This window comes from Scleropages formosus, chromosome 1, assembly GCF_900964775.1.
Source record: "Scleropages formosus chromosome 1, fSclFor1.1, whole genome shotgun sequence".
In the NCBI taxonomy this organism is placed as follows: domain Eukaryota; kingdom Metazoa; phylum Chordata; class Actinopteri; order Osteoglossiformes; family Osteoglossidae; genus Scleropages; species Scleropages formosus.
This window is the reverse complement of record NC_041806.1, coordinates 11,153,247-11,171,842: the sequence shown is the minus strand read 5'-3', so window position 1 is coordinate 11,171,842 and position 18,596 is coordinate 11,153,247. Positions and strand designations below refer to the sequence as shown.

The following is an 18,596-nucleotide window of genomic DNA, read 5'->3' as shown; positions in this document are numbered from 1 at the left end:
CAAGGTACCCCAACCGGGGCTCGAACCCCAGACCCACCAGAGAGTAGGACCCAGTCAAACCCACTGCACCACCAAGCCCCCTTTATTTATTTAGCAGATGCTTTTTTCCAAAGCAATTTCCAGTGGCTAATATGTAGTGTTATCAACCCACAGACCTTATTCACCAAGGTGACTTATACTACTAGATACACTACCTACTTACAATGGGTCACTCATTCATACATCAGTCGAACACACTCTCTCGGTCACTCACGCACTATGAGTGAACCTGAACAGCATGTCTTTGGACTGCTGGAGGAAACCGGACCACACAGAGGAAACCTACACAGACATGGATTTTCACGCACAACCATCTCTAGGGTTTACAGAGAATGGTCAGAAAAAGAGAACATATCCAGTGAGCGGTAGTTCTGTGGGCGAAAATGCCTTGTTGATGCCAGCGGTCAGAGGAGAATGGCCAGACTGGTTCGAGCTGATAGAAAGACAACAGTAACTCAAACAACCATTCATTACAACCAAGGTAGGCAGAAGAGCATCTCCGAATGCACAACATGTCGAACCTTGAAGCAGATGGGCTACAGCAGCAGAAGACCACACCAGGTGCCACTCCTGTCAGCTAAGAACAGGAAACTGAGGCTACAATTCGCACGGGCTCACCAAAATTGGAGAATAGAAGATTGGAAAAATGTTGCCTGGTCTGATGAGTCTCGATTTCTGCTGCAATATTCAGATGGTAGGATCAGAACTTGGCGTAAACAACATGAAAACATGGATCCATCCTGCCTTGTGTCAATGCTTCAGGCTGGTGGTGGTGGTATAATGGTGTGAGGGATATTTTCTTGGCACACTTTGGGCCCCTTAGTACCAATTGAGCATTGTTCAAATGCCACAGCCTACCTGAGTATTGTTGCTGACCATGTCCATCCCTTTATGACCACAGTCTCTGATGGCTACTTCCATCAGGATAACGCACCATGTCACAAAGCTCAAATCATCTCAAACTGGTTTCTTGAACATGGCAATAAGTTCACTATACTCAAATGGCCTCCACAGTCACCAGATCTCAATCCAATAGAACACCTTTGGGATGTGGTGGAACGGGAGATTCGCATCATGGATGTGCAACAGACAAATTTGCAGCAATTGCGTGATGCTATCATGTCAATATGGACCAAAATCTCTGAGGAATGTTTCCAGCACCTTGTTGAATCTATGCCATGAAGAATTAAGGCAGTTCTGAAGGCAAAAGGGGGTGCAACCCAGTACTAGCAACGTGTACCTAATAAAGTGGCCGGTGAGTGTATGTGAGCAATATATTTGCCCAAAGGAGGAGGGGTGGCATAGCGGGCTTGGCCGGGTCCTGCTCTCTGGTGGGTCTGGGGTTCAAGCCATGCTTGGGGTGCCTTGCAACGGACTGGTGTCCCGTCCTGGGTGCGTCCCCTCCCCCTCTAAGCACTGCGCCGCACATTGATGGGTTAAGCTCCAGTTCACTGTGACCCTGCTCGGGACAAGCAGTTTCAGACAGTGTGTGTGCAGATATGCCCAGAACACAAATTTATACTTTAATGACTGAAAACTAAACTTTGAAGGTGGTGACTGAAGGTGGTCAAGGGAAAAAGGATATACCGTATACTATTTACTGTGGAGAGCAACAGTTCATTTGTCAGAACATGTCACCTACAAAGTTGCAACATTTTAAGGATACCAGGCAGTGATGCATCATACAGTGTTTAAGTAATATCTAAGGTGGCAGATCTTCAATTTTCTATAAAAACTGGTCATTATTATTAAACAAGTTCTTTTTAAATGATGTTTTTCAAGGTTATACTTTATTTTTCAATTTTAGTAGCACATTTGGCATCGCCATAGTTTGGCACCCTTCAGCCATTGCCTTTTTTTCATGAATAAAGGATGATAAAATCAGTCCTGGTGAAACCAAAGGAATTAAGGAAGGATGAAATAACACAACACGGTAAGGAGATTCTTCTGTTCAAATGCAATATTTGGAAGAGAGTTTCCACTTAATAGTGAAACTACAAAAGCAATATGTTAGGAAAATGTAGATACAGTCAATGGCTGCGTTATACGCCTTTTAAATCATTTAAACCCTCAAGACTATGAGAGTGAAGGACAGGGTAACATTTCAGCAATTATAGACCTCGACAGAATGAGCTGTTGTAAGCACATTGTAAGGCCTTTGGGAATTCTTTGAGCTTGGAGACAGGAGGAGCTGGGACTGCAACAGGGGGACCTTCTGTCATCAGATGTCCTTCTGTTTTAAGCAATGAATAGTTCCCCTCCCTTGACAGAACAAGTTTAGCACAACACCTGCTTCATCTGCTCCATTTACACCACCTCTGCCTTTCAAGGTAGATTCTATCTACTGTTTACTTTGGCTTGAGGTTCTTAATGGATTTGAGCTGAGCTCTTCAGTCTCTCCATTATAGGCAAATCATCTCAATCTGGTGACAATAATACCTCCATATCCTATTTCAGATGGCAGGAGTGACACTTATGTGGTGACAGACCCATTAGGAGCAAGGTTCTGCTGTTTCTGCCGAGGTCAGGAAAGGGGGTATGCATGCAATGCATGTTAAAGTGGAGGACTGTGGGAGTGTAAATGAGTCTTAGTCTACTGTAGTGCTGAGTGTCGTACAGGTTCCATCACTTTCTCGAGACCTATGAGATTCTCTGCACTCCAGCACAGATGACATGTGATGTCATTTATAACACTATATGGTCTATATCAAAGTCTGAAGTACGCATTATAATCCATAACACAATCAAATGGACACTAAGATGTTACTGCTGGTACCCAGCTCTTAACTGATGGTATCCAGGCTCTTTCACCAGGGCAATTTTTCCAGAAGATCCAATCACACTGCTGATAAGGAGAAATGTTTTCCTCAGACCTGATGATGCTATTTCTATCTGCTATTTCTCTCTGCAAGCTTGAGACAATCAGATAAATAACACGTTGACTATGGAGGATGCGCCAATTCGTGGAAGGAAGACCTGAGCACTGCCTAAGGCAAATGATAACTGGCCAGTGGAGGAAATCAGGCTGATCTGAATAGAAATACTGAGAGGGCCTTTTCCACTGCTACAGAAAAGCTCTATTTATTTTGTCTATTTCTACATGTATACTGAAATAAATGCCCTTTGGTTTTCTTGCTTAACAGTTTCACACTACTTATAATAAATGCCTTAAGTCTTCTTCTGTCTTGGGTACTTTGGAGTTCAGCTTGTTATGTGCAGGGGTGTATGGCCAAGGGACAAAACTGTTTTCTTTAAAAATAATGACACAATAATCCATCCATCCATCCATTTCTAGGCTGCTTAGTCCTTCTAGGGTCATGGTAGCAATAGGGAAAGCAGAGAAGCCTAGACATCTTTCTCCCTTGCAACTTCCTCCAGCTCAACCCGGGGGATCCCCAGCCACTCCCAGGCCAACTGGGAGATATAATCTCTCCAGCGGGTCCTGGACTAGCCTCTGGGTGTCGTCCCAGTTGGCCGTGCCTGGTATACCTCCAAAGGGAGGCGCAAGGGGGCATCCTGACCAAATACCCGAACCACCTCAACTGACTCCTCTCAATGCAGAGGAGTAGCAGCTCTACTCTGAGTTCCTCCCAGATGGCTGAACTCCTCACCCTGTCATGAAGAGTGAGTCCCACCACCCTGTTGAGAAAACTAATTTCAGCCGCTTGTTCTTTCAGTCATTACTACTACTATATCTAGTTGGTATCTCTCAACCTCCTGCACCAGTTCCAGCTCCCTTCCCTCCAGTGAGGTTACATTCCATGTTCCAAGAGCCAGTTTCTGCAGCGAGGGTCTATGACGCCATGCGCCACCCTGCCCTTTCCTGCTGCCTGAAAGACATTGCACCTGACCCCTATGCTGGACCTTGAGGGTGGTGGGCTCACATGGCCTCCCCACATTGCCTTTTCACTGAGCCTGGGTGCTCGCCTAGGAACACTACCCCCAGGCCTGGCTCCAGAGGTAGGTGCTGGTGACCCTATTCCGGGCAGGGTAAATGTTGACTTGTTTACGTTTGTCATAGGGGTTTTTTGGACTGTGTCAGTCTGGATCTTTACTTCAGACGTGGTTGACATGAGAGACCCTACCAGGAGCATACTGCTCCTGACAATATAGCTCTGGAGACCCCTAGATCACGCAAACCCTCCCGCCATGACAAGGCCCTGATCTAGGAAGGGATGACACAACAATAAAATACTAAATTGTACATCCTGTCCTCGCCTAATACAGTTAAAGCATTCTGTGAAACCACCTTGTTGGTAGGCAAATTTTAATTGTGGGGGGTTAAATACATACACACACAGTTTGAAAGGGCTTGTTCCATGTGGGGAGCTGGAGCCTAATCTGGCAACACAGGGCATAAGGCTGGAGGGGGAGGGGGCACAGCCAGGACAGGACATCAGTCCATCGCAAGGCACCCCAAGCGGGACTTGAACCCCAGACCCACCGGAAAGAAGGACCCAGTCAAACCCATTGCACCACCGCACTCCCCACTGGGGGTCAAATATCCTGTGGTAAAAAATAACGCATTCCTGGAAAAAGATGTCACCTAGAGTTAATTCAGATATGAGAAAAATTGTACTTTTCTGCATGACAATGAAATTTATTATAAAGTTCAAAAGATCACAGCTCACATCTTCATCTGCAAAGCACACAGCAGATACACCTTAGAGGTGTTGTGTATCAGCAGGCAGCATAGTGGTTAGAGCTGCTGCCTTGAACTCAAGGAGACAGGTTCCAATCCCACCTTCTTCTGTAGTACCCTTGAATAAGGTATTAACCCTACCATACTCCAGTAAAAAGTACCCAACTGTATAAACATGCAAACAATACAAAGCAGCACAAGTTTTTAGTTATGCTGATTTTTGTGCTGATTATGATTAGTTCAAGTTTACTGAGTACAAAAATACCACTAGTTATAAGAGTGTCAGTTTTAGTTTTCGTACAGTTCTAAAAACTGACATACGGTACAAACTAATACCGAAAATATGCTTAATGTAACAAAATTGAACTCTCTCTCACACACACACACACACACACACACACACAAAATGGCTAAAGATGCTTCTCCCAAGCAGGGTCGTGGCAAGCCAGAGCCTAACCCGGAAACACTGAGCGTAAGGCTGGGGGGGGGGGGGGGGACAAGCCCTGGACAGGACGCCAGTCCATCACAAGCCACCCCAAGTGGGACTTGAATCCCAGACCCACCAGAGAGCAAGACCCAGCCAAGCCCACTGCCCCACTGCGTCCCCCATGAAAACCGAAGTGAAAATACAAAAAGATTGGCAACAAAATTTTTGCTACATTGTGTAATTGTAAGTAGCTTAAAACTTTGTCACTCTGGACAAAAATATCAGTTAAATGAATTATTAATAGTGCTGAATCTGTTATTTCAAGTGTGGTATTAGGTTTGCCTAATCATTGGCTGAGATTGCATGGGTGGAGTCCGCTGAGACCCCAGAATGTGTGTTTTTGCCATGGGCACAAATGTGTTCAAGGTCATGCTTTGCCATCCCAAAAGCATATTAAACTATGTCTTTGTGATGGCCTCAAACACCATATTTTTCAGGTTGCTTTCTGGTGTTTTAACTATTATTTCGTTAAACTCACACAATGTGATAGGAAGTAGTTCTCCCATGTTGCTTTGCTCCAGTCAAAATTTTCTACATTGTTAAATGACTTTGTGTTCTGTAACTGTCTTACATGTTTCCATGGCTGTTTATTCCATGTCTACTTTGTTGCTCTTGTACAGAATTACTGCTCTAAGCCAATAACCAGGAATTGGAGCTATATGGTTGGAGGTCACCTATTCAAGTCTGTCCACAATTGCATTAATTCACGTAGCTGACGCTTTTCTCTAAAGTGACTTCCAATGTTAAGCTACTTACAATTATTTACCCATTTAAACAGTTCGGTAATTGTGGCATGCCGAGGCGGCCGGGGAAGGGGCGGAGAGAGGGACAGGGTCGCCAGATCTGGGGCTAATGAAGCACCCAATTTTTCCCCTGTGCCTGACAGTGAGGGAGAGAGACGGAGAAGGACAGCGAAAGCATGAACACAAGCACGAGCACAACGTAGCAGCGACCAACTCCTGGCCCCAGTCCTGGACGACCCCGGAGCATCCCCGCCATACCCGTTCTCAGTTCTCCCTTTTCCTCCCCTTCCTTCGCCATGACAGGGGATAGGGCTCGATCCCTGGTGATCCACGCAAATAAAATAACAGATACGAGAGCACCACACCTGCAGTCTCTGGTGTCGTCTGTTACAGTGGTGCCCTGATCTATAAGGATTTCCTTTGGGATGCCGACCCTCGCGAATATTTTAAACAGTGCCTCCGCCACCGTGTGTGCCGACATATTCCGCAAGTGAACCACCTACAGGTACCGTGTGGCATAATCGACTATCACCAGCACAAAGCAAAAACCCCACGCGCTCCGCTCCAAGGGGTCAGTGAGGTCCATCCCCATCCTGTCGAACGGGATCTCCATGAGAGCAAGCAGACGCAGCGGTGCGCGCGGGACAGCTGGTAGATTCACCCACTGACATTCTAGGCATGCGGCACACCAGCGACAGACATCCCCACGAATACACGGCCAATAAAACCGTGCCTGTAACCGCCATAGTGTTTTATCCTGCCCAAGGTGTCCCACCATGGGCTTTGAATAGGCTGCATGGAACAACATTTCCCGGCGGCCGCGGACTACTAACAGCTGGAGGCTTTCCTCCATAGTATCCGTGTTGCGGTGTACGTGGTAATACCAGTCATTCTTCACGGGGAAGGAAGGGGAGGAAAAGGGGAACTGGGAACGGGTATGGTGGGGATGCTCCGGGGTCGTCCAGGACTGGGGCCAGGAGTTGGTCGCTGCTACACTGTCCTCGTGCTCGTGCTCTCGCTCTCCTTCTCCATCTCTCTCCCTCACTGTCAGACACAGGGGAAGAAATACGGTGCTTCATTAGCCCCAGCTGTGGTGATCCTGTCCCTCTCTCCACCCCCTTCCCTGGCCGCCTCGGTGTGCTACAGTAATATTACTAAAACAATTCAGGATGAGTACTAAGCTTAACGGTCCTACAGCTAGAGGTGGGATTTTAACTGGTGATCTTTTAGGTCCAAAGTCAGCAACTCTAAACGCTACACTACCAGCTGTCTACCTGTGTGTGGCTGTGTTAAGCTGATATTGTTTGCTTTTTTAAATTATAAAAAGTTAAAGACATGTATGGAAACAAAATGGCTGTCTAATAACCAAAAATTCTGCTGTACTAAATAATAAGGCCAATGCATGAATAAAAGGCTATATTTTATTACAAGTCTTTTTTTTTTCCTCTGTACATGACTCCATTATATGAGGGCCTCTTGATTTTGGACTTTATTTCTAAAATGACATACACTAAATATGGATGTTTTTCTTCAACTCAGTTTGCAATCACGATAAACTATATTTCCTTTTAAATATGATTTATTTTCGGACATCAGATGGATTTGCCCTCATGAATGATTTACAACAGGGGTTATGCCATACATGCATAAACAATTATGCTGCTCCAGCTTCGGTTAGGTACAAACATAAATGTTCAAACCCAATCAAAGCTCTGCTGTGATGAGTCAGTCTACCCGTGAGCAATGGGGAGGCTTCTAGTGAGTAAATGGGGGGAAACAATGGAAGGACAGCACAACGTCAGGCAGGTCATGCTAACAAAGCAGTTCCATCTAAAGCCTACAAGGTCCCATATGGTATGTGGGACAACAGCAACTGCCACATGTTGTTTAAAGAGCCTTTCCTTTGACATGTTCTGCTTCAACAGCCATCAGTAAACTGTGTTACACAGAGCTGCTGGCCAGGTACAAAGAGGTGTCGAGGGAGCTACATGTCCCACAAGTGCTCATCTGCTGGGTGATGCTGTCAGTTAGTGGGAAGTGGAAAATTGTGTGCACCTTCTTCTGCTGATTCAGATTCTTCACATGGGCTGTCAAAGAACTTATACATTGTCAACACCCGTCTCATTTGCAGTGCCAAAGCATCTATCATCTCGTCATTCTGGCAGGTACAGTATGTAGCATGGTATTTTTGGAAAATAAGACAAAAAGCACAGGGTCCCACAAGGAAGCAGTTACATGAATGTGATGACATATCCCGCAGTATAACTTAGTAAAATTGCATGCATCACTTGGATGAAAACATCAGTTCCGGAGCTAAATTGGCCTTTCTTATTCAGGTAAAAATTTAAGGAACTGAGAGATGGGTTCTGGAGAGAAGCAGGGGAAGTTTCAAATTTCACCATCAAGCATCTAATAGTCTTCCACTGAACCCATCCACTGTCTGTTCCTTCTCTAACTGCTGTGCTTTCACTTGTGAAGTGTGGCAAACTGCAGTATGGAGGCCACTCTGGCCTGAAACTGTGACTGATGCCACATGGCACTGCAGTAGAGGCTGGTGGACAGGGGTGACTCTTTGATGCAGCTCAGCTGGCAACAATCAGAGGATGGAGCGATGCCTCCTGAGTAACTGCCAAGCACGGGGCATTGGCAATAGGTCTAGCACATGCAAAATTATGCCTTTGCAGCATTCTCTGCCAGTGCCTGGAGGGCACATGAGAGCAGTGATGTGCCTGTCCCCAAACAGGCTCTTTTTGTCCTCAGTTAACAGAAAAGGGAGTGCCCTGGAATGTTTTCTTTTACACGGACACAACTCATGTGCTCAACACCACTTAGTCACTTTGCACACACTAAATAGTCATCTAAGAGTCTCTGCATGGGTGGTGAGGAAACAGTTGGCCACTCAAGTTATAAACGGATAGGTTAATGAAGATGTAGGCCTGAACATACTTGAATCACCACGGAAAATCCAATACTTGTAGTGGACAATGGACAGCCAATGTCCCTCAGATTAAAAGTAGAGAAGAACCTCTCAAGGTAAACACTGCAGAGGAACTGCACCACACAGAGGGACAACAGAGACCCCCAACATGTCGAGTTTATGGAAAGTAAGAGAACATTCAGCTTGTACGAACCAGCAGCAGACAGAAATTCCCAAAGGGCCTCGCCCATGTTATCCCACCCACCAACCCTGAGCACAGATAGAACAACCCAGTCTTGTGGAGTCTGCTTTCCCAATCAGGAGTGCACAGGAAATCAAGGCTGCAGCCTTCAAGTTTCACTTGGGTTTCAAATTTTCCATGACTGAGCTAGTTGAAAGTCCCCGTGTCCTCCTGTTATCCTTGCCAACTCGGCCTTCAAAAGACCTAGAACTAAGCGTTGGGGGGGGGTGTGTGTGTGTGTGTGTGTGTGTGTACGGAGGATTCAGATGACAGTAACAGAGGTGGTTTTGCAACAAGTTCAAGAAAATGTCACGTCAAAAGGAGCTATAAGTAGTCTAAAGCTTTTGAATAATCATAGAGACTATGGTAACAGCAACGCCATTGTTGATGTATTTCCAGTGCTGTTCTCTCAGTAAAGGTAAATGCACAAGATATAAGTCAACCCTCCACCAAGCTGAAAACACAACTCTCAGCTCTCAGACACGGCAGCTGATGTGATCAGAGCTGAAAGCTTGGAAGGATTATCGGCAGTGACCTGTGGCCAGTTTAGTGTAAGACAGACAGGGTCATTGGAAGGGGCATCAGGTTGGCTGGTGATAGCATTTTCAGGTGTCCTCCTGACATTTTGTTGAAGCACCACACTCCTATCCATCCACACCTTCTAACATCCTCAGCAAAGACTATGAACTACAATCTTCCTCAGTACCAAAGGCAATGGGAATCTTTCACTGTCTAAGCAGAAGAACACAACAAGCACATTCTTCGTATTTAACCCTTATATTTGTTGGTTTAGAGTGATATGACCTGCTGTTGCTTTCTTGTGAAGTTAAATACTGTACAGTACAGAATGTAAGTTCATCTCTGACACAGGTGCTATCTGGTTAGGAGCACCAACCATTCTATTATTAAGCGGCTTTCTAAATTCACGTAATGACATCATTGTGTAATTAATATTATTAATGTGCTCACTGGTTGACATAGAGAGGTGTAAGGATCTTATTCCTGCAGTACAAAATTAAGCATTAACCTGCAACACTCTTTGATGCTACAGTTCATGACTAATAATTCTAATGATTATGCGGCAGTGGTTCCTTTGAAGTGCGCAAGACTCTTTTGATAAAGCCGTGTCAGGTTCTCTCCTCAAGACGGCTTGCTGAGTAGGGCGCTGCTGCTGCACTCCAGCCTGGTCCTTGATGGAGCGCTTGTGGCCCATGGGGGATAATGAGTGATCCTAATTAATGAGCCAGTGCCTATCGCACAGTCACACAGTACTATCTGCTGAGAGCAGCTCCTGCCCACTTCCCCCTCTCCAAGACACAGCAAAGCACAGAAAAACAAAAACACAAACAAACATGCACGTATGTGATGATTGCACCACTTCTCTCTTGCACAGATATTTCAAAAATTTCTTTCACATGTACACTGTTGTCAGGTGTACAGTGATATATGGATGAGTAACTCATTGTAATTAGTGTATCTAGAAGTGTAAGTCACCTTGGTGAATAAGGTGTGTGGGCTGATAACACTACATAGCATTCATTGGAAGTCACTCTGGAGAAAAGTGTCTGCTAAATACATAAATACATATCAATGCTCTTGCACTACCTCTTCCCATACACACAACCAGAAAATCACACAAATTCTGCCTCACACACATATGACATTTACACATTTAGCTGACACTTTCCTCCAAAGCAACTCATAACATGAAGATATTCACAATTATTTACCCATTTATACAGCTGGGTAATTTTACTGGAGCAATTTGGGGTAAGTACGTTGTTCAAGGGTACTACAGCTGGAGGTGGGGATCAAACCTGCAACCTTTGGATCAAAAGGCTCTAGTTATTACGCTACCAGCTGTGCCACATATGAACACACACTCTGACAAATTGTACAAAAACTGAGTCAACTCACACAAAACATCAGGCAGATACAAATGCACATGGAGTCTTTCTGAGACAGAAAATATATATATATATATATATAAATGCATGCAACCAGAAATAACCACAGAATCTCTCTTGCTCAGAAATACACTCTTGGAGTAGGACAGGGAATAACGGCATCTCCTCTATTTTACAAGCTCCAAAGACACAAGGTAAAACTGTGGATTGGCACCGTTTGCTTTACTTGCCTGTTAAAGTCCCTAGTGTTGCCCAGATAGAGATAAATGGCAGCTGGTCCAGGTTCCTGTGGAGAGGTAAGTCTGAGAACTGACCTCTAGATGGGACAATGGTCCTGACAGCAATTAACAAGAAGGGGTCATTCGAAATTAGACCTTAGACCAGCCTATTTCTTTGCATCATCCACTCCCTGAGGACAGCGGCAATGAGATAATACTGAAATCAATACAGAGTGAAGCACATACTGGACCGAAACCGAAGCCTAACCCGGCAACACAGGGCGCAAGGCTGGAGGGGAAGGAGACACACCCAGAACGGGACGCCAGTCCGTTACAAGGAACCCCAAGTAGGACTCAAACCCCAGACCCACCAGAGAGCAGGACCCAGCCAAACCCGCTGCACCACCGCGCACCCTAGACAGAAACAGACCAACAGGAACAGGGAACACGACAGAATTCAACACCGGGACTTGCAACAAGTACATGCTTTGCACCATGGCCCCTCAAGGCAAACTTCCTGCAATTGGATTTAGAAGAGAATCACATGGAACAGACAACCTTTTCCACCACCTGATCAAGCCACAAATCCCCCAAGGTACTTGTGTCCACTTCTGTACCAACAGCAAGCAGTGGACCCCCTTGGAGTGCAAAATGTCACACTGAAGTAAGCTACCATAATGTTAATTTTGTCCGACTGGCAACAAAGCAATATAACGTATTTGTGCAGTCTGACAGTTACTTTTTCCAAAAAATGTTCAGTTGGCATCTTGCATATGATGTGCTTACCAGGACAAACATTTTACATTTTCATGATGTGCTGAGCTATTACACTAGAGGACCACCCAGCCCTGTTATTGCACACTTTTTTGGTATACGGCAAACAGCCACAGTAGATACACAAATTGGATGGAATTAGCAAGACAGTTAAAGATTTCTTGTCCACGTCCAGCAAAATGTGAAAGGATGATGACTGAAATATCTTGTTTGTACGTAAGGGTCTTGGTTTAATACGGCTATGATTTATTCCTATCGGTTCTTCAGAAGTAATAGTCTGATTCATTCCAAAAACTTGGCCTGATTTCATATTTTCTGTTTGCAACAATGAAGAGAAGTACTTAATCTAGAATACATCCTCCAGTACTTTTTCCAAATATAATTGTGAACATTACACACATACATAAATCTGTCACAAATGTCCCAAGGCACTGGGTGGTCACCGCTCAGCATGGTCACTCGTGTACCAGCATGTCAAAGGAGTGCCATATTTCCTGTGGCTAATACCTTATGCTACTCACATTAATATAGCAACACTAAACCACTTTCTTATGAAGATCACAGTTTTCTTCCGAAGTCATGATAAAGGCAACGTTATATTTCAGATGTTCTTTCCCCATAAACTCCATCTCTAACATGCAGTACTGGCTATTACTGTAATGAACATGAGCTTGTTTACCCACAAAGGCTGCCCCAGCACCCTGGCATTCCATAAAGGAGGTCAAGTAAAGAATGGACGTTTGCTTGAAAGCTGCCACGGCCTTTAATAATTCATCAGGGCTGGATGTGGATGAAACAGACCCAGACATATTGTTTAAATCAACATGGCAGTTAAGCAGTTGGGTTTAATCTCTGCAAGAGAAGAGGGAGAGGGAAATCAATAACAAGAGGATGAGCTGCATTGTGCTGGCTGGAAGGGGGGTCTGTGCAGTCCACACCATATCAGTAATAAGGGGGATCTGCGAAGGCCAGGGCACTAGGTTTGAGAGAGGGAATAATGTGACATACATTGGTGTGCAGGTGTGTATAATTAGCATATGTGTCAGTGATATGTGTTTCCGTGGCATGCGCATGTGGAGTTGCTACATGGAATAGCCGAACATTGCAATACATATACATTTATTTTATGTTTACAAGAAGGTGTGTGGGAAGCTGCTAGGATCCCCGTGGTCAGAACCCCAGATGAGCTTCTCATTTGCAAACCCACCAGCCCACAGATGCTTTGTGCTGCTCACTGTATCACGTGTCTCCCACACTCTCCTTTTTCATCTGTCTTTCTGTTTCTGTCAGCAAACGGTGCCCTCAACCCAGAGCTCAAGAAAGGAAAAGCTGATCAGACCGTACAATGGCAAAGGCGTGGCTGATTTGAGCATGACCTCCAAGTCAACAAGCAGAGCTGAGCAATGAGGGTCTGACACTGTAAGACAGGACTTCGAGGTCAGAGCTGTGGTCCACTCAGCTCAGCCCCCAGCCATTAAACAGCACTGCCAGCAATGGGCTCAGTGAAACACCAGAATGCCTCTGCAGTGTACTCACACATACACATCTCCTGTCATGTTGTGGGCTTCACCGATGGTCAGGGTAGAGTCAGTGCAGCCGAGATGGTCAGCACGCTAACACTTAAGTGCAAATAATGCCACTGAAGTGCAGGAAATGCTTCATGGCCATTAAGACCTTCGTCCTGCTTTTTCACACCCACAAAGGAGTTTTATTTTTTCTCTCAAACGCTTATTATCAAGCCCAAAGACTTTAATACTAACCTCAAGCCTTGCATAAGCTCATTACAGCTTCTTCTGCCTCGGCTAATAAATCTCCTCTCAAAAAACTACTTCTAATGTGTACTATGCCTAATATAAAAGTGTAGAATTGGATTGCCGCAGGGTGAGAGGAGGGGGGTTAGAGGGAGAACATCAAAAGGACTGGAAGAGGAGCTGGGGGGCCTAAAGAAGTACATTTGTTGCTCATTCACAGAAGAGGGATAGACTGGAAAAAATCGAAAATGGAAAAAAAATCAAAAATGAAAACTTCCTTGTGCACCCTATAGGAGTGGGTCACAGAGAGTAAAACTGAAAGTATGTGGCAAAGGAAAGGAAATAGCAATAAGAGGTGGGTCGGAAGGCAGGAGCTGCACTGGGAGTGAGAGAGATACCTCTGTGAGAGGGAGAGAAACGTAACCAGCAAAAGGGGAGATGTAGGATGGGAACAATCTGACAATGATGAATGCGTTCTTCCACTACGCTGGAGAAGACAAGTCGAGGAAAGATGTTGTGAAGTAACACCCTAAGCCTGAATCTTGCACTTCACTTAGATCAAGTATAGAGCTCTCCATCAGACTCAACACAGGAAGGCAGGTTCTGCACTGACTGGTGGCAGTATCTCATCGATCCTGCCCCTTCCACATGGCAAGCAGCATGTCAGTCCCACAGGTGTGTGCACCCCCAAGGTGCAAAATCAAAGACACTAACACAGGATTAGGATTAATTGGCTCCAAGCAGGTGTTAATCCCTTTAATTGCTTGCTTCAATTCTTGTCTTCATGGCTTTTTTCCCTTTCTCTTCTTTTATCTTTGAATCACAGTTTCAGGTAGAACCCAGTGTTTTTTAATAATGTATTTATTAATTTAAAAAGCATCTGAAAATATTGCTGTCTTATGCAGTGCAGTTTGGAGCTAAAACCACGTCTCGATGGAGGTATTTCAAATAAACACATTCTATGTGATCAATGCAACCTCACTATTTTACATCACTGTCCGTCTCATACTCAGCTGTTGCCATGCCAAATCATTTCTTAATCTTGACAAGACACCCTCCCCACATTCCCCTCATGAACACTCATTTAATTTAAAGGATATATGTTCCTTGTTTATGTGTACTGTGTAGCGCAATGTGAAAATGCAGCATCATGCATATTTTATAAGTGTGAGATGTTGCATGGGCTAGTGTGTCCTGGAGATATTTGTTTAGTGAATGCAGGCAGGTTCCTCCAAGGCCTCAAGTAAAAGAGAGCAATGTTACTTTGCATCATTTACTCAAATTACTTCATCTCTGTGGCAGGTCTTTCCCAAACAAAGAGAAAGAGAAAGAGATTTTCACTGGGCTGTTGCAGCTCATAGTGTAGCACTAAGTGGAGTAGATGCATGACCAGAAAGTCCCAGGAGGGATCCTTCTGTTTTACCTAGAACATAAGTGTTCTATCTCAGTTAGCCTGGTGAAGCATCAAACTGTACAAAAAAGTAAAACTGTGAGCTATCTTTTTGGATAAGAGCACCTGCCAAACAACTACAGAAACTGCATTTCTTAAAGGAGGGAAAGGAGTCTGGATTTCAGTTAAGTTTCCTTGCAAAGATGGTGAAACCTGACAGGCCTGTGTTGTGTTGATTCTCCTGGCTTCACAGCACTGCACACTAACTCTGAAATAAACAGACTATTATTGCATTTGCCTTCTCCCTCCTGCTGGAGCAGGTCATTACTGGGTTTCCTGGTGTGCGGTCGATGTCTGGCCACTTTCATTGGCTGTCGCTGCAGTAAGAGGTAAATGACAGGCAGTCCCTTCAGTCATTCCCATGTGTCTAACTGGCCCGTCACCCCCCTACCCCAACACATTGACGCTTCCTTTGTTCATCTGTCTATAATGACAAGATGGACAACTTCTTCCAAATGCGTTGCCTTGAACCTACCGAATGCTGATGAAAGAAAGATGCACTTCTGCTGTGTGTTCTTGCTGCAAAACTGTGAGGCCATACACCAGTTAAAAAGTGAGCAGTGCTTTTCCACACACCTAAACACCAAAACTTATATTGAAAGCAGTAGCAAGGAGGCAACAAGTACAAGCTTCAGATAGGTTCTCATTTTTTCATGGGGCAATGACTGAAGTCCGCAAACAGTGAAATTGCTTTGCCGAGCCTCAAAACAACAAGTGAGAAAAAGGGACACTTCCTTGAAGTGTGAACTTGAATCACACTTCAGTTGTGCCCTAGTTGAGATTTCAGCTCAAGAGCCAAATTTTAAATAATAAATGAAATGTACTCAAAATTTTTGATGAAATGTTATTTCACTTTGATTGTGAGGTGAAGAAAAATCTCATTAGCTTTCCGCCCATATTAAAGTTATATGCTGATATTGCAAGGCAATTTATTTTGGACCCAAGGGTAGCCCACAGTGGTGGTGCCGTGGTGACACTGTAAATGGAGCACCCTCCACACATGCTTGAATTGGAGCGAAGCAGGAGCGCCTTCACTGCCCTGAATGGCTGTTGAATAATGCAGCATTCCACGCCGAGGCAGCAAGGAATTCGGATGGGGCACAAACAAACGCAACACAGCCTCCAGGGGGGTAGATGGATTTCAATCATTCATATGAGGGCTCTGCTGAAACCCAGGACATCAAGATCAGTCTCCTCTGCATACCTCTCCCGCTGTATACATATCCTCATGCACTATAAAAATATACTGTAATTTGTTTGTATTTTTACATTTAACACAACTCATCTAAGAACATGATAAACTGATCAGTTGGTGTCTACAAGAGACTCAGTAAATGTGTTGCTGCAAACAGGCTGAAGTTGGACATTCTTTAAGCAGTGGCGTCAGAAGCAGAGCTGTGTACCCCAGCCCCGCGGTAGAGGCTGCAGGCCCCTGCCTGCTGCCACAGCAACCAGTGAGACCACACGGCTGGTCCCTGTTAGAGACTCGCCATCTGCCTTTCCTGGCACTTTTCCTGCTGCCCCCTTGGCCCACTGTCCGCTACCATCACATCAAGGAGGACTATCTGCACACACAAACACCCACACACACAACTGAAACCAGCCTTGTATCGTGCCGTAAATCTGAAAAAGTGCTTAAATGAAAGCTGTTAATGGAAAGTGAATAAAACTTCACAACCTTTTTGCTTGCTGTGACATTTTTGTTTAAAACAGTGATGGTCTCTTTAGAGTTTATATGCTGTGAAAACACGAACTTGTGCACTGCACACTGACAGAAGTGTAGCAAAGAATAAAATCCTGTTACTCTGGAGGGAGGCATCCTGATTGAAAATACTGATTTTACTATGCTGTGCACAGAGCCACAGTAACCAAAGAAAATTCAGGATAGTGATTAAGGTGAAAACACATTTAGAGTTCTGGATATTCTACTGGGATCACCCACAGAAAATGAAAGACCTGCCTTTTACTAAGACAGAGCACATATATACAACGTTGATAATTAAGCGTCACCAAGGAGAGGAGTAGGTACATTTATAATACCACATAACAGGTTACGCCTCACGGCAGAACACCGAAATACTTTTTTCTAAACCTCCATTTTTTATGTAACACTTGTAAAACATGTTACCACACTGTGTGGTTTTCCCACAGGCCACCACATCTTTTCACTAGCTGCATGTTCATTACCTGGACTTGTGGATGTTGGGAGAAAAAAAGCATTTGATGTATGCCAGATGGATACGTGGTGCAAGATGAGAGAAGGTGCTTGAGGATGGAAGCAAAGTGAAGGCGCCAGCCTGCGTGGGTTGGAGGAGCCGGCCCAAGCATGATGTAATGGTAGTGAAAGCAACCACAAGGCATCAAAGTGGGAATGCCAGCCAGAGCATTACTGGGAGCTGGCATCCACATGTGGCCCCCTCTTTCAGTTCGGCACGTGGTACTTGGCCAATGCCCCCTCCCAGGTATGTGCTCCATGACGTTAAAGTCAGCACACCCATCATACTTTGTGCTCTACTGCAGAAACACAAAGGTGGAGACAAACATGCATGTACAAATCTGACTCCTTAGCAAGACATTACATCTCAGCAAAAGTACAATTTATGCATTACATTAAGAGAAAGGGACACAGCTGCAGACATGTGACTCAAGTAAAGACCCACTCACACATACATCACCAAAATGATGTACAACCCAGAGCACTACTTCAAGGATGCATAATGAATGTAGAACTGTGGACAGACCCTGGCAAACAGGAATAAGAGGCTGCACTTAGATCGGTAGACCAGTAGAGGCACATTCAGGATCACAGCCTTCACTGAGTGCTGCACTTTGGCCTCTAATGCATTCAACCAGACATATTCACACCCCAAGATACGCCCATTCCCATGTGGAGCTTCATTTAACACTCCTACTTGGCATTGCAAGGTGCTTCTTCGCATTTACAAGGACCAATTTCTGTTTTGCATGCCTCTCCACAGCTGAGCAGCAAAAGACTTTTAAATTCATTCTTTTAGCACATACTTTGCTCCAAAGGAACACCTTTATCCAAGGTGACTTACAGTGACAGGCATACTACACTGAACTCCCAACAGTCATTCATCTATCCATGCAGCAGAGAAACGTGACACCCTCACTCACACATACATAGACACAGACACACGCATGCACACTTCAGGCCATTTAGTCACCAATTTCTATGAAACACATGTCTTTGGGAGAAAACCTATACAAACACGGAAAGAACATGCAGACTCCACAAAGAGAGGGCATGGATCAAACCCATGTCCATTCCCATAACTCAGGTGCTGTGAGACACCATGCCAACTTATTTGGTGGGTGCAAATTCATTTGCATTGTTTTCACTAATTCTACTGACTATTGTTTAGTTTTTGCATAAAAGGTTCAATTAATACGGAAAGTAGAGCGT

General features: G+C 44.7%; 1 protein-coding gene across 3 annotated transcripts in view; it reads right to left on the bottom strand.

Annotated features, from left to right (window-relative positions):
- The window catches only part of LOC108934815 (tetratricopeptide repeat protein 28-like), a 283,873-nt gene that overhangs the window by 184,977 nt on the left and 80,300 nt on the right, over nt 1-18,596 (bottom strand). The window lies entirely within an intron of this gene.